The sequence below is a fragment of the Haliaeetus albicilla genome, chromosome W (genome assembly GCF_947461875.1).
Source record: "Haliaeetus albicilla chromosome W, bHalAlb1.1, whole genome shotgun sequence".
Taxonomy (NCBI): domain Eukaryota; kingdom Metazoa; phylum Chordata; class Aves; order Accipitriformes; family Accipitridae; genus Haliaeetus; species Haliaeetus albicilla.
In genome coordinates this window covers 20,464,206-20,485,568 of record NC_091515.1, presented here as the reverse complement: position 1 = coordinate 20,485,568, position 21,363 = coordinate 20,464,206, and the positions used below count along the sequence as shown (strand labels likewise).

Sequence of the window (21,363 nt, the reverse complement as noted above, 5' to 3'; positions counted from 1 at the left end):
GATAGCTGAACTAGCTGAAGCTGGCCATTCGTGGCTGTGGCAGCAGCAAACTCCCCTTGCATGGGACATCGCATAGGAGTCAAAGGTGCACAAGGGAAATAGTAAATTTGTAGGTTAGGTTTGATGCAATTCAGTTCCTTACCAGTGTATGATTTATATGTTCCCCCCCCCCCCCATTTTTTTTTTTTTTTCTTTTGGTAGCTATAGGAATGCATTTGGGCATTGGATCAGGAACAGGCACATACTCCTTTCTGGCAAAGCAAATTAACTCAGTGTTTTGGATTTGTGTGGTGGGGTTTTTGGTAGCGGGAGAGGGGCTACAGGGGTGGCTCCTGTGAGAAGCTGCTAGAAGTTCCCCCGGCTCCAAGTCGGACCCGCCTCTGGCCAAGGCCAACCCAATCAGTGATGGTGGTAGCACCTCTGGGATAACATATTTAAGAAGGGAAACCTGCAGTGGGGGAGGAGATTGGAATGTGAGAGAAACACCTATGCAGATACCAAAGTCAGTGAAGAAGGAGGGGGAGAAGGTGCACCAGAGGAGGTGATTCCCCTGCAGCCTGTGGTGAGATGGCAGGCTGTCCCCCTGCAGCCCATGGAGGTGAACGGTGGAGTAGATGCCCACCTGCAGCCTGTGGAGGAGCCCATGTTGGAGCAGGTGAATGCCCCCAAAGATGGCTGTGACTCCATGGGAAAGCCTGCACTGGACCAGTCTGTGCCTGGAGGACTGCAGCCCGCAGAAAGGACTCATGTTGGAGAACTTTGTGAAGGACTGTCTCCTGTGGGAGGGACCCTACGCTGGAGCATGGGAAGAGTGTGATGAGTCTTCCCCCTGAGGAGGAAGGAGCAGCAGAGACAATGTGTGATGAACTGACTGCAATTCCCATTCCCCATCCCCCTGCGCTGCTGGAGGGGAGGAGGCAGAGAAAACCAGGAGTGGAGTTGAGCCAGGAAGGAGGGAGGGGTGGGGGAAGGTGTTTTAAGATTTGATTTTACTTCTCATTATCCTTGTTTTGATTTGATTGGTAGTAATTTAAATTGATTTTGGTTTTTTTCCCAAATTGAGCCTGTCTTTTGCCCGTGACCATAAGTGGTGAGTGATCCCTCCCTGTCCTTGTCTCGACCTACGAGCGTTTCTTCGTATTTTCTCCTCATCCCACTGGAGCTGGGGGGGAGGAGTGAGTGAGCGGCTTCGTGGTGCTTTGTTACCGGCTGGACTTAAACCACGACACTCAGGTAAAACGAGCAGAAAGGCAACAGTAGAGATTTCCTTGATGATGACAAAATAGAAAAAAAAAATAAAAAAAAGAAAGGCATGATTCAAAAACTGCTATTAAACTCTTGAAGAAAAGACAAATGCATAACTTTTCCAAACATTAATTTTAAAGATAATCATGGAATTAAGGCCAACTGCCAGTTCCCCCAGTCAATCCTGGGGACTGGCATGGTAAAAACCAAATAAACCAAAAACTGAAACCAAACAAAACCCCCAAACACTATCTTCCAGACTCATTCAGAGTTACCATCCATCTCCACCCTGTCTGCAACCAATCTTGCATCTTCTGTGCATTAACAATCATGGGAGTTTTCATCAACATTTCTTCACTCCAGTTGTTAAATATGCTTTATTCCTCAAAACATGTGGGCACCCTTGTGGCACCTGGTGCAAGGGCTTGTTCAGAGCTCTGATTAACACTCGTATTCATTTTAAATTGTAAACAAAGAATTGCAAGACAAATTGAGACAAGAGCACTACATTTTTAAAAAAAAGAGACAGTAACTGTGCATCACCTGACTCATGTTAAACTGCCTCTGTACACATTGCTAATTTACAGGAAATGCAAGGTAACTTAGCCTAACTTTTCATAAGTTCTGAGCTAATTTCATCATTTTCCCTCATATTTTGTGTAAAATAAGAGCAAGCACATGTTTAAACATAAATACATGAATTGCTAAGAATCTTATTTTTTCCTTCCAACCCTAGGTGCTAAAGGATTCTTTCATTGGCAATTCCAAGATGTGTATGATAGACAATGTATCAATATGTTTTTTTACATTGGGTTGTGTTGAGAACCTTTGTTGAGACTGCCAGGGATAGCACTCCTTCCTGTCATCTTTTCTCTCCTCATGGGCTTGAGACCATAAACAATTAGCAGGTGGTCCTTCCATCACATTGAACCACATACATGAATTACCGGGTGTTGAAGGATACTCAAAGCACCACTGGGTGTTTACCGGTTCCACATACCTCAGGACTAAGCGTTTTCCCCAATATGGCTCATCCCCATACCGTGTATCTGCCCAAGGGTGTTTGGAACATGGCTGTTGGGAGGATTGGGGCTGTTTGCCCCTACATCCTAAAGTCTTATTGTCCCGACAAAGTGGGGCATAGGAACAATTTAGGCTCCAAACAGAAGTTCAATTTAATGTATTGTTAAATGGCCACTTCCATTCAAATTCACCCCAAATGATAGACTTATTTTGATTCCAGAGCCAATCTAAATTCTTACCCATATCCACAGGGAGAGCTGTTATGGGGATCCCCTGAGTGGGGGTATGTGGTAAAGGCAAACAGTCACATGAGAAAAATCAAGCATGCAAGCAAAACCTTGTATCATCTTATAGATCACATTGTCTTGTTCAGTATGATTCACAATTGGGGAACCATCAATGTGTTGCTCAAAAGCCCGAGGCGGTCTATTCCATATCCTAGATTGCCTACTTATGCCTATGGTTATTATAGTACTAACAACAATTATTACAAAAAACCTTACAATTACAGCCATAGTATAGCGCTATTAAAACTTAGATTTACAAACAATTATCCCTACCAAAACAAACATACGAAAATCAAAAGATCAAAACTCCTGATCCATGCTCCAGGTCTGTGTAGCTTGTCAATTCCTCTAAGGTACAGTTCACACTTTGGATCGACGTCTGTGAGGTCTCCATCCCGTGTCTTCCCGGTTGTCCCTTATCCTTCTTCTACTGGAACAGTCCTATAATTTAAAGAGAAGAGAGCTGCTCGAACGTATACGCGCTCGACAATAAATTGGTTAGAAATCTGGCATAACCCATCTACTACTTATCCGATGTATGCAATCAGAACTATCTTTTGCTTCCCATGCATACAGCCCCCTCGGGTTGGTCAGTATCAGGGTTACAACTCCAATTTGAGGTAACTTGACCATTACAGGTTGGCCAGAATGCAATTCTGTGGGGAATTTGCCAATTTCATGTGGTTTCTTGGAGATTAAATCTCCAGTAGGACAGAACACCTTAACTTTTGTGTTTCCATTTTCACCCCATCTGTTATTAACAGTATATAATGCCTCAGACAATCTCAAGTGTCCATTCTCCGGATGCTGCTGTGGTTGCAGTGGCTTGGGTCAAGCCGGACACTACCTCTACTCCTACTAGAATATACCTGTGTTGGTTAGATGTTCTAAGTGGCCCGATATAATTGATCTGCCAAGTCTGCCAGAGTGTCTTTCCTGCTCTGATATGCAAAGGTGGGGCTTGAATCGGATGATCCATTTTTAATCGTAAGCGGCACTGTGGACAGTGTGTTATTGTCCTTTCACAGTCAGCCACTGTGGCAGGCCACCCTCTTGCTTGACACTCCTTGTACAGATCGGCCTTTCCAGTGTGGCCACGCCTTTCATGTAGCCATTCTCTCAATCTTGCCCACTCCTGCACATCTGTACTTTCATCCTTTTCTAATGTATGTATGTGGGTGAGAGAATCAACCTTGTTATTCCAGTGAGTAGCCTCAGTAAGGTTTTTATCGAGTGCCTTTACCCATCCTACTTGTAATGTTCTTCCTTGTCCTACTTCTAATAGTTGCCTCCAGTCCTCTGTTCTCCACACTGGAACCCGGTTGACCTGCCAACCGTTGGCTTCCCAATGTCCTATCCATTCTGTTGCCCCTTTAAACACTGCATAGGAATCAGTATATATAATTTGAGCCCCGAATTTCACAGCTAACAATACAACTTGTAGTTCCCCTATTTGGGCACTAGGCTACCTTCTCCTTTTTCAATCTCAGTTCTTCCCGTCTTTATCTCCAGAGCCACTGCCGTATATTGCCAAGTCCGATTTTGTGGACACATATTTAGCTAACGGTCGCAAGAGCATTCCAGACGCCTTTAGAAGACCTTGAACAGAATAAACAAGAAGACAAAAAAAAGAAAGATGCCAATTAGAAGAACACAGGTGCGCATTCCACGATAAAGGGAACTTGGCACAAAGAACCTCAATTCGGCAGTTTATCTTGACCAGACTGAGACAAGTTTCGCATGTTTTAGTTGGTATAATCAATTATGTCCTATGTTTATGCGCGTGTACAGAGTTGGTATAACCAATCATATTTTATGCTTGTGTGCATGTACAGAGTTGATATAACCAATCATATTTTATGCTTGTGTGCGTGTACAGTGACTTTGCAGAATATCTGACTATAAATATGTGTGTGTTTTAGCAATAAACGTCATCTGCTTTCAACTTTACAGGTGTCGGTTTATTTCTACCTCCTGCAAATGGTGACCCCGACGTGGCCCTGAGAGCGCAGAAGACGCAGCAGGAGAAGCCCTGGTTGGAGGTACTGCTGTCGGCGGGACCGAAGCAGGGAAGCTGAGCCTAGGCTAAGAAGACACCTGAAAGGAAGGTGAGCAACCAGGGGCAGTATGGGGCAGAACATGTCCTTGGAGGAAACGGCAATAGTTAGACTCCTACTGCATATACTCTCTAAGAGAGGAATTAAATGTAATGAATCCTCCGTGAGAAGGCTATTGAAATGGTGCCGAGTTCAGGGCTATCCTGCTGAAACAGCTACCGCATTTGAGCCTGATATTTGGGCGGAAATTGGAACAAAATTACAGGATGCGAACTCTAAAGGGGATCAACATGCTGAAGAACTGGTTATTACTTGGCGGTTGCTTTTTGACAATATACGATCCTTACGGGCAGAAAGAAAGGTGGCAGCGGAGGCAAATTCGATTTTAAATCCAACAGTATCGGTGTCAGTAAATGGCGATGAGGACAGATACGATGCCAATGCATCATCTTGTTCGCATTGTCCCTCTGACTGTACTTGTCATAAAATGACATTACCGGATGGTTCAGAAAAAGATACACCGGAGCCAAAAAAGGCATTGCCACCTATTCTACCACGAAACCCTGAGAAAGAAATACATCTGTATTGGCTTTGTGTGGCAAGGTTTTGGTAGCGGGGTGGGTTACAGGGGTGGCTTCTGTAAGAAGCTGCTGGAAGCTTCCCCTGTGTTCGAGAGAGCCAATACCAGCCGGCTCTAAGACGGACCCAACGCCGGCCAAGCCCGAGCCAATCAGCGATAGTGGTAATGCCTCTGTGATAACATTTTTAAGAAGGGAAAAAAGTTGGGATGGATGGAAACAGCCGCCGGAGAGACGAGTGAGAACATGTAAGAGAAACAACCCTGCAGACACCAAGGTCAGTGAATGTCGTGGTTTAACCCCAGCCAGCAACTAAGCACCACGCAGCTGCTCACTCACTCCCCCCCATCCAGTGGGATGGGGGAGAAAATCAGGAAAAGAAGTAAAACTCCTGGGTTGAGATAAGAACGATTTAATAGAACAGAAAAGAAGAGACTAATAATGATAATGATAACACTAATAAAATGACAACAGTAGTAATAAAAGGATTGAAATGTACAAATGATGCGCAGGGCAATTGCTCACCACCCGCCGACCGACACCCAGCCAGTCCCCAAGCGGCGAATCCCTGCCCCCCCCACTTCCCAGTTCCTAAACTAGATGGGACGTCACATGGTATGGAATACACTGTTGGCCAGTTTGGGTCAGGTGCCCTGGCTGGGCATGAGAAGCTGAAAAATCCTTGACTGTAGTCTAAACACTACTGAGCAACAACTGAAAACATCAGTGTTATCAACATTCTTCACATACTGAACTCAAAACATAGCACTGTACCAGCTACTAGGAAGACAGCTAACTACATCCCAGCTGAAACCAGGACAGTGAAGAAGGAGGGGGAGGAGATGCTCCAGGCGCCAGAGCAGAGATTCCCCTGCAGCCCGTGGTGAAGACCCTGGTGAGGCAGGCTGTCCCCCTGCAGTCCATGGAGGTCCATGGTGGAGCAGATATCCACCTGCAGCCCGTGGAGGACCCCACGCCGGAGCAGGTGGGTTCCCGAAGGAGGCTGTGACCCCGTGGGCACCCCGCGCTGGAGCAGGCTCCTGGCAGGACCTGCGGATCTGTGGAGAGAGGAGCCCACGGAGCAGGTTTTCTGGCAGGACTTGTGACCCCGTGGGGGACCCACACTGGAGCAGTGTGCTCCTGAAGGACTGCACACCGTGGAAAGGACCCATGCTGGAGCAGTTCATGAAGAACTGCAGCCCATGGGAAGGACCCACGTTGGAGAAGTTCGTGGAGGACTGTCTCCCGTGGGAGGGACCCCACGCTGGAGCAGAGGAAGAGTGTGATGAGTCCTGCCCCTGAGGAGGATGAAGCGGCAGAAAATAACGTGTGATGAAATGACCGTAAACCCCATTCCCCATCCCCCTGTGCCGCTGGAGGGGATAGGTAGAGAATCCGGGAGTGAAGCTGTGCCCGGGAAGAAGGGAGGGGTGGAGGGAAGGTGTTCTGAGATTTGGTTTTATTTCTCATTACCCTACTCTGGTTGATTTGTAATAAGTTGAGTTCATTTTCCCCAAGCTGAGTCTGTTTTGCCCGTGACGGTAATTGGTGAGTGATCTCTCCTGTCCTTCTCTCGACCCACAAGCCCCTTGTTATATTTTCTCTCCCCTGTCCAGCTGAGGAGGGGGAGTGATAGAACGGCTTTGGTGGGCACCTGGCGTCCAGCCAGGGTCAACCCACCACAACGCCCGATTAAGCCGTCTACGGGTTTATATCCACCTTTACGTGACGATGGTGATAATTGGTCAGAACCTCCCTGAGACGATATTTCTTTAGAAAAAGAAAAACCGCCGCCAAGTTACGATGTAGCTGAAGATTTGGGCTGTGACCCGAGAAGTTACTGGAGAGAAATACATAAGAAAGCAGCAAGCGAGGGAGTGGTCATTCCTCATGCTTATCCTGTTGTAGTGAGGGCAAATGATCCAAATGAATGGAATCCCTTTTCATGGCATTTGATAAAAGAAGTGTGCAAGTCAGTCCGTAATTATGGGCTGACGGCTCCTTTCACCGAAGCGCTGCTCAACAATATTTTCAGAGCTCAACTTTTGACTCTGTATGATTGCGATCAATTAGCCAGCATGCTATTAAAGCCAACTCAGAAAACGTTGTGGAGAGACAGATGGAGGGGACTGTGTGAAGAAGTTGCTATAAAAAATTTGGATAGACCCGATGATGACCCCATGAAGGCAATAGGGATAGATCACCTTATTGGGACTGGCAAATTTACTGATCCAAGATTACAGACAAGGTTTCCCATAGAGGCCTTGAGAACTGATTCAGTAATGGCGTTTAAAGCAATGATGACTCTGCCAGAAGAGGGTAGAAATGTTATGTTGTTCACGCAGATTAAGCAGGGTCCCCAGGAATCGTACATGTCCTTCATTGACAGACTAAGAGATGCAGTAACTAAACAAGTATCGAGTGTGGAGGCTCAGAATGCTTTGGCGCTAAAATTAACAGTAGAGAATGCAAATGCTGACTGTAAAAAGCTTTTGATGGCGTTACCCAGAGATGCCAGCCTTGTCGATATGGTCGAGGCATGTAACAAGATTGGAACTACATCATTCCAAATGAATGCATTAGCAGAAGCGTTTGCGGTTGCACTTAGAGGGGATAAAAAATGTTACAATTGTGGAAAGCCCGGTCATTTAAAAGCACAATGTCGGGCTAAAGGGAAACCGGGACAAAATCATTTGCAGTATCGACAACAAACTGTAACGCCAGTTCAGGTTTGTGCAAGATGCCAGAAGGGTGGCCATACGGCTCGTGTTTGCCGTTCTAAATATCATAACAATAGCTCTCCACTACCACCTATGGCGGGAAACGGCCAACAGAGCGCGCCGGTGAACCGCGCGACGACACAAATAGCACCGGCCGCTCAGGCTGCCTGGCAAGCCTCTCCGCCCGGACAGCAGGCAGTGCGGGAGTGGACCTGGACACAGCAGTAGAAACAACACTTTTTGATACAACCGTGCAGTGTATTCCAACAACTGCATGTGGACCATTAGGGTTTGGACTAAGTGCGTTATTAGTAGGACGATCATCAACAACTAGGAAAGGATTGTTTGTTTTGCCAGGAGTAATTGACTCTGATTTCACAGGGCAAATTCAAGTTATGGTATGGACACCTATGCCACTGGTTAACATTCCAGATGGAAGCCGAATTGCACAACTCGTTCCTTTTCAAGCGCATGTTCCCAATGCTCTAAAACAACATAGGGGGACAGAGGGTTTTGGTTCCACGGGAGAACCGGAGATTTTCTGGGCTCTAGATATTGGACAAAGAAAGCCAACTTTGCAAATTCAGTTTTTACACCCTCAAAATCAACCTAAATTCTGGACCTGTCAGCTATTAGTTGATACAGGAGCAGATGTGACAATAATTTCAAGCACAGACTGGCCATCAGGTTGGCCACTGGTCAATCCAGCCCATGGACTCGTGGGGGTGGGTGGAACATCAACCACCATGCAAAGCGCAGTAACATTAAAATGCAAAAATCCTGATGGTTATGTTTGCTCAGTGCGTCCCTACATTGCTCCTATACCAGTTAACTTCTTGGGGCAGGATGTATTAGGGCAGATGAGTTGTACCATTGTTAGCAATCCTAAGCATTTTGTGGAGCAGCCATTGAAGAGCTGTGGACATATATTTAGCTAACGGTCGGTCACAAGAGCATTCCAGACACTTTTAGAAGGCCTTGAACAGAATAAACAAGAAGACAAAAAAAGAAAGATGCCAATTAGAAGAACACAGGTGCACATTCCACGATAAAGGGAACTTGGCACAAAGAACCTCAATTCGGCAGTTTATCTTGACCAATCAGACTGAGAAAAGTTTCGCATGTTTTAGTTGGTATAACCAATTATGTCCTATGTTTATACGCGTGGACAGAGTTAGTATGACCAATTATATCTTATGTTTATGCGCGTGGACAGTATCGATGTAACCAATCACATTCTATGCTTGTGCGTGCGGACAGTGACTTTGCAGAATATGTGACTATAAGTATGTGTGTGTTTTAGCAATAAAGGGTCGTCTGTAGTCTGCTTTCAAGATTTCAGGCGTCCGTCTACTTCAATCTCCTCAAATGGTGACCCCGACGTGATTGCGGGCCGAGAAAACGCTGGAATTGCTGGAGGTGCGTCCGGAGGAGACTCTAGCCGGACAATCGTCTAGCCAGCTGGACTGAGCGGACAAAATTCTCCCGGGAGATCAATCACCCTGCTCGTTTGGAAGTAAGGTGAGCGGCTAGAAAGATTAAAATGGGTGCCCAGATGTCTGTGGAAGAAGGGGCAATTGTACGAATGCTTTCGCATATCCTCTCCACGAGAGGGATTAAGTATGATTCAAATAATTTACGTATGATGCTGAAATGGCTTAAGGACCATGGTGCCCCCACTTCGAATGTAGAAGTCTTTCAAGTTAAAAATTGGGAAGAAATGGGAAAAGTAATTTGGGACTTCGTATCGCGTGGGGACGTGAAGGCTCAGAAAATCTCTGCTACATGGAGATTGGTGCTGGAAGCGTTGAAAGCCCTTAAGGCAGAAAAGGAGGTGGCTGCCGCTGCAAAAGTTTCAATTGAAGTTACCCCGGAAAGAAAGGAAAGTGTGGGTGGCGAGGTGGTAAATAATTCAGACAGTAATGAGGAATTAAACACCGAGGGAGATGTCATTAATGGAGGCAACGATCAACCCTTAAGTAACCTGTCTCTCGAGCAGAGACCTATCCCCTCTGCATCTCCCTATGAGGCAGATACATCCCAAGGAGAAGCTATAAAAAAACGATGGAAAGACATAAATGATAAAATGTTAACCGAAGGTCTAAATCCTGTGGCTTTTCCAGTTACAGTCAGGCAGGATGCCCCAAACGTGTGGCAACCTTTCAATTGGGATTTAATAAAAGAAGTACGGAAAACAGTAATGGCTAATGGACTGTCTGCTCCGTTTAGTCAGGCGTTATTGGAGAATGTATTTACTGGTCAAATTTTAACGGGCTTTGACTGTACACAATTGGCTACAATGATTTTAACCCCGACTCAGCGTCTATTATGGAAGGTGAAATGGGCAGAATTATGTGATTTAGCGGCACTAAGAAATTTCGACCGCCCAGAAGGAGATCCGCGGTATATGATCACTGCTGCACAAATGATGGGGACTGGTGACTTTGCAGGTGTTAATAGGCAAGCAAGGCTACCGGTGGAAGCATTACAAGAATCAGCTTCCTTAGCTCTGAAGGCAATGGTAACCTTGCCTGAAGCTGGAAAGCCAGAACAATCATTTACAAGTATAAGGCAGGGTAATACGGAACCTTATATGTCCTTCATTGATCGTCTGCGAGATGCTATTGAAAAGCAAATAGATAATGCTGATGCCAAAGAAGCATTGATAATAAAATTGGCCGTGGAAAATGCAAATGCAGACTGTAAAAAGATATTACAATCGATGCCAGGAAGAGTGACACTAGTAGACATGATAGAGGCCTGTAACAAAGTTGGGTCTTTGGAGCATAAAACTACATTAATGGCCAATGCTTTTGCTGTAGCCATGCGAATGGGTACAAAAAATAAGAAATGCTATAAATGTGGACAACCGGGACATTTGCAATTTCAGTGTAAAGAGGGGCGAAACAAAGTGGAAGTTGAGCCTAAAATATGCCCTCGTTGTCATAAAGGGAGACATTATGCTAACCAATGTAGATCTCGTTTCACAAATGAAGGTGTAGCTCTGCCACCTCGAGGTACCCCGTCGTTGGGAAACTACAAGAAGAGTGCGAGGAGCGGTGCGATGACCCCAACAGCTCCGAAAGGGTTCCAGAACGGCGCCAAGAAGGATGTCTGGCAGAATTGCCAGCCCGAACAGCTGGAAGTGCTGGAGTGGATGTCTCAACAATAGAAACCATTCTGCCATGGAACTCTCAGGTACACCGTGTGCCAGTAAACGCACAAGGACCATTAGGTAATGGGCTTAGTGCCCTGTTGTTGGGACGGTCTAGTATAACATTACAAGGAATTTTTGTGCTTCCCGGGGTGATTGATGCGGACTACACAGGTCGCATTTATGCTATGATTTGGACACCATCTCCACCAGTATCGATACAGGAAGGAAGCAGAATTGCACAGCTAGTCCCTTTTAAAGCAAATGTACCATGTAAGGTTAATCAACAGCGTGGCAATGCAGGGTTTGGATCTACGGGATTAGAAGCTCAAATTATGTGGTCAATGGAGATCAATAAAACAAAACCTAGTATATCAGTAGAGTTACAAAATGCAAAGAACAGGCCAGAAAAAATAAAATTACAAGCATTAGTGGATACTGGAGCAGATGTAACGGTTCTGTCGTGGGAGGGCTGGCCTGTCACTCGGGAGCTTTCTGAGATGGATTCGAAACTGTTTGGTGTGGGAGGATTATCAAAAACTCGACAAAGCAAATATATGATCCAATTGATTTGTCAAAATTCAGTTTCTTATATCAAACCTTATGTAACCAATATCCCTATGAACCTGATAGGCAGGGATGCATTAAGTCAAATGGGATGTGTGCTTAGTACAGGAGACAATTTTGTGGCGCGGCCATTGACGGGCGACCATGCCTAAAACTGAAATGGAAAACAGAGGAACCGGTTTGGGTAGATCGATGGCCGCTGACTGAATCTAAGGTCGCCATCTTGAAACAGTTAGTACAGGAGCAATTGGAACAAGGGCACTTGGTGAATACCATGAGCCCTTGGAATACACCAGTTTTTGTCATTCCAAAAAAATCTGGGAAATGGAGACTATTGCATGATTTAAGAAAAATAAATGAGGTAATGGAAAATATGGGAGCCCTTCAATTAGGGTTACCCACGCCTACTATGATTCCACAAGGATGGAACATTTTGATTATCGATTTAAAGGATTGTTTCTTTACAACATATTTAGACTCAAAAGATGCAGAAAAATTTGCTTTTTCTATCCCCACCATAAACAAACAGGAACCCATGGAACGTTATCATTGGGTAGTTCTGCCACAAGGAATGAAAAATTCTCCAACCATATGCCAGTCCTATGTATCCCAAGCTCTAAGAGGGTTCAGACAACAAAATTCAGACTTGATTATTTATCACTATATGGATGATATCTTGATAGCAGGGAAAAGAGATTTATCCGAAAAGCTCAAACAATTGACTACTCAATTGTCCAATTTTGGTTTAAAAATAGCACCAGAAAAGGTACAAAAAATGCAACCATGGAAATATTTAGGCTGGAAGATTTTAGAAAAAACTATAGTTCCACAAAAACTGGAAATTACAGACAAGATTGAAACATTGAATGATGTGCAAAAATTACTGGGGACGATCAATTGGGTTCGAACACTGTTGGGAATAGATAATGAGCTTCTGACCCCTTTATTTGAAATGTTACGAGGCGACACTACCTTAACGGCACCTCGGCAATTGACCCCTCAAGGTAAACAAGCATTACAACAGATAGCAGATATAATATCCCAGAGTCAGGCTTTTAGGATTGAAGAAAATCTTGACATTAATCTTAGCATTTTAAACCGAGAAAAAGAACCCCTCGGGATCATATATCAATGGGAGGGGAGTCACAAAGACTTGTTAATAATAGAATGGATCTTTTTAGCTCACCAGGCCCGAAAAACCATATTTTCTCGAATTGAAATGATTTCAGAATTAATTATAAAGGGGAGACGTCGGATTATTGAGATTTGTGGACAAGAACCACACACGATTGTCGTTCCTTTGACTCAAGGATATTTACAATGGTGTCTACAGAATAGCCTAACTTTACAAATTGCTTTTGCAGATTTCGAAGGAAAGATAGATATTCATCTTCCTGCACACAAAATGTTTACCTTGCTACAGAATATACAACTAGAAGAAAAAGAATTGTGTGCAGAGTTACCTACTGATGGTCCTACAGTATTTACGGATGGCAGTGGAAAAACAGGAAAGGCAGTAGTAGTTTGGAAAGAAGGTCAGGTATGGAAAAATCACATTGTCACATGTGGAGGCTCCCCCCAAGTGGTGGAACTTCAAGCTGTAATAGAAGTATTTAAAAAGTGGCAGGATGTTGAGGTCAATATTATTGCTGATTCTTTATACGTGGTAGGTGTAGTAAAACGTTTGAGACGGGCTTATTTGAAAGAAATTGATAACATCACATTGTTTGAAAAATGTAAGATGTTGCTATTTCTGTTAAACCAACGGACAAAGTGTTATTATATAATGCATGTGCGAAGTCACACCAGTTTGCCTGGATGGATTACAGAAGGGAATAAACGAGCTGATTTACTAGCTAATCCTGTATGGACTGGGCCACCCCCCCAATAAACTTCTGCAGGCACGTGGAGCTCATAGTTTTTTCCACCAACCAGCGAAAGTATTAGCCAAACAGTTTCAAATTTCTATAGCAGATGCCAAAGCCATCATTCAGTCCTGTGCTGAGTGCCAGAAATTATCTGGGCACGGAGATGGCGCTGTAAATCCTAGGGGTCTGCAATCCTTGCAATTGTGGCAGACTGATGCGACTCATGTACCAGCTTTTGGAAAATTGTGTTATGTTCATGTTTCTGTTGATACATATTCCTTGATGGTATGGGCCACAGCACTTGCGGGCGAAACAAGTCGACATCTACAAACACACTTACGACAAGCATTTGCCGTAATGGGTGTCCCGGCCCAGATAAAAACAGATAATGGACCATGTTTTATAGCACAACGGACTCAGGAATTTTTTCAGCAATGGGGAGTTACTCATATTACCGGCATTCCTCATTCTCCCACAGGTCAAGCTATAATCGAACGAACTCATAAAGTATTAAAAGATTTTTTAGAAAAACAAAAAAAGGGGGAATTAGGGGAACCTCCCTCAAATAGACTCATGAAAGCAATATATGTGATGAATTTTTTGACTCTGCGTGGAGAGTCAGTTGTTCCCCCTGTAGTTCGCCACTTTCAAACAATGAATAGTGGGATTCAAAATATTAATAATGGGTGGAAAGTCTGGGTTAAAAATATTGAGCGTCAGCAATGGGAGGGACCTTTTAAAGTAATAACGTGGGGCCGAGGTTATGCTTGTGTCATTACAGAAAATGGGCCAAAGTGGATTCCAACTAAATGGACGAAACCTTATGCTGAGATTGATATGGAACACACTGACTGTAGTAAGCAGCATGACAGTGACACCGGTGATTGATACGCCGTGGGACAGTAAGAATGTTTGGGTGTCACTAGCTAAAGCTATTAATCAAACCTCTTTTTGTGTGTCATTGGCATTACCTGAACAGTCTCTTATTCTTATGTATTTTATTAGGTATAATGCTACTTTTACTGTGTTTAATTAATTGTGTTCATAGATCTTTGCAATAGGGGTAAGATCATGGTATTAGTTAAGAATCTAGAAACAGGGCAATGGGAAGGTCCATTTCCATTAATAACCTGGGGGCAAGATTATGCTTGTGTTTCCACAGATGCAGGCCCACAATGGACTCCCGCTTGATTTGTACGACCATCATCATCTGGAACATCCCAGAGGGTGCGGCAATATGAATACCACCTCAACCAAAAACTAAGTGTAGGTCACCTTGGCCAACATAACAGGTCAAGATTCTCTGTGCATTGCAACCGCATCACAAAGCCCATGAACCAATAGACAGGATGACTATGACTCGTGCAGCACGCCTGGCCAGCGAGCGCATGCGTCATAGGCTCCCCATGTTGCAACTGAGGCGGATTTTGGCACCCGCTGGCCACGTGTGCTGAAATCTGTTCCTCTGCAAATGTATAAATACCGGGATTTTCCGAAGAGCACTGGGCTGGTGTACGGCAAGGCCATCGTTGCCTCCGTGGGGACGCCCACATAAAGCTGACACCTACCAATTGCTGGGCTAAGTTTGCGAAGCAAGACGGCACAAGAAGGTCCATCTTCCTCACAGTCCTCGGATGGACGTAGTCATGGATACCGCCGCAAACCAAAGAAAACATCTGGATAACCCTGGCTGACGTGATCGGACAAGATTGCTTATGCCTCAGTACAGTAACACCAAGCAATCCTTTTTTTTTCTTTTTTTTTTTCCACAGGTTTAATAGGGGGTCCCTGAATACAGATTGGTGTGGTATTATCTGATGTACTGTTAGATATAGATAGTATTAGACACACAACCTTACAAAATAGAGCTGTTCTTAAATCATTAGTTAAAATAGCTTTGATTTATCTTGTAGTGTTTTTTTTTTTTTTGTCTTGTATTTTGTGTGCCTTGCAGGTTGCAATGTATTTAAAAATTAATTGATAGATCAAGTAAGGCTGTATTAATTGATGAAAAACAAAAAGGGGGAATTGTGGACACATATTTAGCTAACGGTCGGTCACAAGAGCATTCCAGACACTTTTAGAAGGCCTTGAACAGAATAAACAAGAAGACAAAAAAAGAAAGATGCCAATTAGAAGAACACAGGTGCACATTCCACGATAAAGGGAACTTGGCACAAAGAACCTCAATTCGGCAGTTTATCTTGACCAATCAGACTGAGAAAAGTTTCGCATGTTTTAGTTGGTATAACCAATTATGTCCTATGTTTATACGCGTGGACAGAGTTAGTATGACCAATTATATCTTATGTTTATGCGCGTGGACAGTATCGATGTAACCAATCACATTCTATGCTTGTGCGCGTGGACAGTGACTTTGCAGAATATGTGACTATAAGTATGTGTGTGTTTTAGCAATAAAGGGTCGTCTGTAGTCTGCTTTCAAGATTTCAGGCGTCCGTCTACTTCAATCTCCTCAAAGAGCGACCAACCCTTAAATTAAAATGGAAAACTGATGATCCGGTTTGGGTAGATCAATGGCCGCTAACCCAGGAAAAGGTCGCTAAACTGCAGGAGCTGGTACAGGAACAATTGGAAAAGGGACACATCAGACCAACAACGAGTCCGTGGAATACACCTGTGTTCGTAATCCCAAAGAAAAGTGGAAAGTGGAGACTTTTACATGATTTAAGAAAAATACATGAGGTTATGGAAGACATGGGAGCCCTTCAGCCTGGGTTGCCATCTCCGAGCATGATTCCACGAGACTGGGACATTTTGATAATTGATTTAAAAGATTGTTTCTTTACCATTCCTTTGCATGAACAGGATGCGATGCGATTTGCCTTTTCGGTGCCATTTGTTAACAAAGCTGAACCAATGAAACGATATCATTGGACGGTATTGCCACAAGATATGAAAAATTCCCCAACGATGTGTCAAATTTTTGTGGATTGGGCATTAAAACCAGTACGAGAGAAATGGCCTCAGTATATAATATATCATTACATGGATGATATATTGCTTGCTGGAAGCCAATTAAATAAACCTGAACTGATCGATGAGTTAACAATTACGTTAAAAGAAGTAGGGCTGCAGATTGCACCAGAAAATGTTCAATGTCAATCTCCCTGGAATTATTTGGGTTGGAAAATTACGCAAACAGCTATTTTCCCACAAAAACTGCAATTGAGAACAGAAATCAAGACATTAAATGATGTTCAAAAGTTGATAGGAGACCTAAATTGGGTGAGAAACATTTGTGGCATTACAAATGAGGAAATGAGTCCATTGTTAACATTGTTGACAGGAGAGGGCGATTTACATTCCCCTCAAACATTAACAGAGGAAGCTGAATTAGCTTTACAGGGGATAACCAAAAAATTAGAAACAGCATACGGAGATCGACGGGTGGGAGATGTTGAACTTCAATTAGCCATAATAAATCATGATCAACATCCGTATGCTATTATATTGCAGTGGTTGGAAGCTGAAAAAGATCCTTTACGAATTTTAGAATGGGTGTTTGCGCCATTCCAGCCCAAAAAGACAATTACCACCAGATTGGAAATGTTTTCATTGTTAATAATAAAAGGAAGATCATGTATAATTGAAATAGCCGGTGAGGAACCAGGGACATTGTTAATTCCCTTACAACAAGGTTATTGCGAATGGGGTTTGCAGAATTCTGTAGCACTTCAAACTGCAATAGAGGGCTACACAGGGAAACTAAGTATTCACTACCCGAGTCATCGAATGTTCACCTTTTGGAAAAACACAGGGCTAGAATCAATACCTAAACTTAGTCAGCACCCTGTTAAAGGACCTACAGCATTTACTGATGGAGGAGGCAAATCAGGAAAGGCTGGTGTAGTGTGGAGAGAAGGCAACGAATGGAAGACTCACGTGGTTCATTGTGAAGGCTCGGTGCAAAAAGTAGAGTTGCAAGCTGTAATTGAAGCGTTTAAATTATGGTCGAATGTTTCCGTAAATATTATTTGCAATTCGCTTTATGTTGTTGGGGTAGTACAACAAATGGAAAGAGCTATTTTGAAACACTGTAAACAAGAGGATTTATATCAACAGTTTAGAACATTGTGGTACCTGTTAAATGACAGGTTACACACCTATTTTGTGAGTCATGTTCGAAGTCACACGAATCTGCCAGGAGAAATAGCACAAGGAAATGCAACAGTAGATCGGTTGGTGGCTCATGCATGGATGGGACCTTCACCAGATAAGCTAGGACAAGCTAGACTCTCACATGGTTTTTTTCATCAATCAGCAAAGGTACTCGCAAAACAATTTGGAATAACCATTGGAGATGCAAAAGCCATTACACAGACATGTTTTGAGTGTCAACTTGTGGGAACAAATTCACCTGGAGCCGTAAATCCACGAGGTTTGCATTCTTTACAATTGTGGCAAATGGATGTAACACACGTACCTGAGTCTGGTAAATTGAAATATGTCCATGTGTCTGTGGATTGTTTTTCTGCAGCTGTATGGGCAACAGCGCAGACAGGAGAAACAAGTCAACACGTCCAGCGACACCTGCATTCGGCTTTTGCAGCACATGGCATTCCACTTCAGATAAAAACTGACAATGGGCCATGCTACATCGCACAGACAACTCAAAAGTTTTTTAGTCAATGGGGTATTGTACATACCATGGGTATACTACATTCCCCTACAGGCCAGGCAATTGTAGAACGCATGAATCAGACTTTGAAACGCCAACTGCAGAAACAAAAAGGGGGAGAGCAGATGGCTACTCCTCACAAACAATTGAACAAAGTTGTATATGTGTTGAATTACTTGAGATTGACAGATGGCGAAAGTGTACCACCAATTGTAAAACATGTGCAAGGCATGGTAGGAGATTTGTTTGACATTAATAGCAATGTTCAAGTTAGGGTTAAAAATGTTGAGAAAAATGTATGGGAAGGACCATTTCAATTAATAACCTGGGGACGAGGTTATGCTTGTGTTGTTACAGATCACGGAACAAGATGGGTACCAGCAAAGTGGGTAAAACCCTGGACAGGCGTTACATCCTTGGAAAAACGCTGAACCTAAAAGGACTCCTTCTCGCTGCATTCGGCCTGTTATGGGTGACACACATAAGTGAAGAATGGATGATCCAACAACCAAAACAGAATGTATGGGTAACTTTGGCGAACATAATGCATCAAGAAGCTATATGTCTTTCTGTCGCTACCCCTGAAAACCCTTTTTCTACCTGTTTGGTGGGGTTACCTCTAGACACCTGGCCAGATCCAATGCCTGAATTTTCCCTTTGTAATAACCCACAATCCTGTGTCGATAATTGGGATGGTGTGTATGCACACCTGCCTCAAGTAATGCAAGAACCTCAAGAGTTAGAGTTGTTAGGATCAGTCATCATGAATGTCTGTGTGATGTTTAATTACACCTATAACACCACTCGAAAGGGTCAGAATGTAAATGCTATTTTGCCTGTATATAGAAATGCTACAGCTTGGTGTAACTATATCTATTCCAGAATATAACGCTTTTTTTTTCTATTCCAGCTGCTTTACCTGCGGGGATGTTTTTAATTTGTGGGGATAGAGCGTGGGGGGGAATTCCATCAAAACTTAACGGGAGGCCATGTAGCCTCGGACGACTTAGGTTACTAACACCCGATATCAATACGATTCACAGTAAAAGGCTCACGATAACTGACGCAGGGTTAAGTGGATGGCTAGCAAGTTTGGGAATTACGGGATGGTTGAAAGACTTGCTTATGCATGGCTTAGTTATTTTAATTGTAATATTAGCAGTTGTAATGATTGTACCATGTATCATAAAAATAGTTGAACGTATGATTGCAAAAGCATTTCATGTAACTTGGCTTGCACAGAAACAAAAAGGGGGAATTGTGGGAGATTTCATGGAAAATGGGGGACATTTCTTTGAGCCTGATTATTTAGAGTTAGCATAAGTAGGCCGCAGTTAGCATGAGTGGGCCGGAGTACGTGACAGCTGCAGTATGAATGGACTTTGAACCACCAGAAAAACAATGGACATGAGGAACTTGGACAGTGGAGCAATTAATAAACAAGATAACAGAACTGCAGAGGCAAGAAGGAGCTGCAAGAGCTTTAACGCAATTAAGAAAGCTGTCATTTTGGCTTAGAGCATTTAGCTGCGGGATGGGGACTTAGGAGTTGGTTTGTATCTTTGTTAAAAATCGGGGTTTTTTTCTTTTATTCTTATGTATTTTATTAGGTATAATGTTGCCTTTACCGTGTTTAATTAATTGTGTTCATAGATCTTTGCAAAGGGCAATACAGCAGGTGTTAATTGACAAAAAAACAAAATAGGGGGAATTGTGGACACATATTTAGCTAACAGTCGCAAGAGCATTCCAGACGCCTTTAGAAGACCTCGAACAGAATAAACAAGAAGACAAAAAAAAGAAAGATGCCAATTAGAAGAACACAGGTGCGCATTCCACGATAAAGGGAACTTGGCACAAAGAACCTCAATTCGGCAGTTTATCTTGACCAATCAGACTGAGACAAGTTTCGCATGTTTTAGTTGGTATAACCAATTATGTCCTATGTTTATGCGCGTGTACAGAGTTGGTATAACCAATCATATTTTATGCTTGTGTGCGTGTACAGTGACTTTGCAGAATATGTGATTATAAATATGTGTGTGTTTTAGCAATAAACGTCGTCTGCTTTCAACTTTACAGGCGTCCGTTTATTTCTACCTCCTGCACGATTTTTTCGTACTACAGAAGCATCTGTAAACCATACTCCTGTCAGGTCTGATTCAACTGTAAACGGGGGTGCTTCTAAAATAGGTGATGGTTTATTAGGTTTGATTAACATAGAAGGGTCTGCGTTAACATCCCTTTGTAATTTAGATATTTTTACTGGCCCTTCAATAATAGTAACTAACTGACTGATACCTTCCAAGTAAGAGTACCATTTCTGGATGGTGGGTTTTTGGGCAATTCCCTCGGGGGGAGCAGTCCCTTTCCTGACTGATTCCAGAAGAAGGAAAGGACCCCGAACAACCATATCCTGGCTTGTGTGAATCCGTTCAGCCTTTTTTACTGCTCGTATTAGCGATAACATACCCTTTTCCCAATCAGTGTATCGTTGAATGAAAGAATAGAATTCCAAAGGTCTATCAGGGCCTTCCAGTCCCCATTGATATAAGTTACAATGCGAACCATGTTCACTGAATCCCCACTCGATCTGTATAGGATCTGTCCGATGTATGGGACCTAAAGTCTGATATATGCGTAGTTCTTGAATCAGTAAATTCAAGGCCTCCTCATGCTGAGAGGTCCACTGCCAATGGGCATTCTTCTGAATTAAATTATACAGAGGTCGAGCAGTTATGGAAAATCCAGGGACATGTGTTCGCCAATAACCTAAAGTCCCAAGTATCTGTTGTAGTTCCTTCTTATTTTCTGGAGTTTTACCAGCCTCTATTTTTCCCAGGGTATCAGCTGGTACAGCTACGGCTCCTCCTGACCACCAAACACCTAGGAATTTAACCTCTTGTCTTGGTCCCTGACATTTAGCAGAAGGGATTTCCAACCCCAATGAAGTCAGTGAGGCCCAAACCTGACTAGACACTTCTCTGACCGTCTCTTGGTCGTTCCCACCAATTAAGATATCGTCAATATATTGGTACACACTTATCCCATCTGGGACTTCTATTTCCTTCAATATCGTTGCCAGTGCATTATGGGCAATAATGGGGGAGTGTTTGTATCCTTGGGGAAGTCGGTTAAAGGTATATTGTATTCCTTCCCAAGTGAACACAAATTGAGGTTTATCCTCCTCTTGAAGAGGAATCATAAAAAACCATATCCTTA

At 43.4% G+C, this 21,363-nt stretch overlaps 2 long non-coding RNA genes across 3 annotated transcripts; both read left to right on the top strand.

The window, feature by feature from the left end:
* The first annotated feature begins 4,511 nt into the window (after window positions 1-4,511).
* On the top strand, window positions 4,512-19,392 carry LOC138683369 (uncharacterized). 2 transcript variants are annotated; one of them, XR_011322939.1, is made up of 2 exons: window positions 4,512-4,663; window positions 18,499-19,392. It is a non-coding gene; the product is annotated as an uncharacterized lncRNA (long non-coding RNA). The 2 variants fall into 2 exon arrangements; XR_011322940.1 differs by having other exon boundaries at window positions 18,001-19,392.
* On the top strand, window positions 8,862-15,033 carry LOC138683341 (uncharacterized). Its single transcript, XR_011322922.1, has 3 exons — window positions 8,862-8,944; window positions 9,246-9,431; window positions 14,281-15,033. It is a non-coding gene; the product is annotated as an uncharacterized lncRNA (long non-coding RNA).
* Window positions 19,393-21,363: the final 1,971 nt, after the last annotated feature.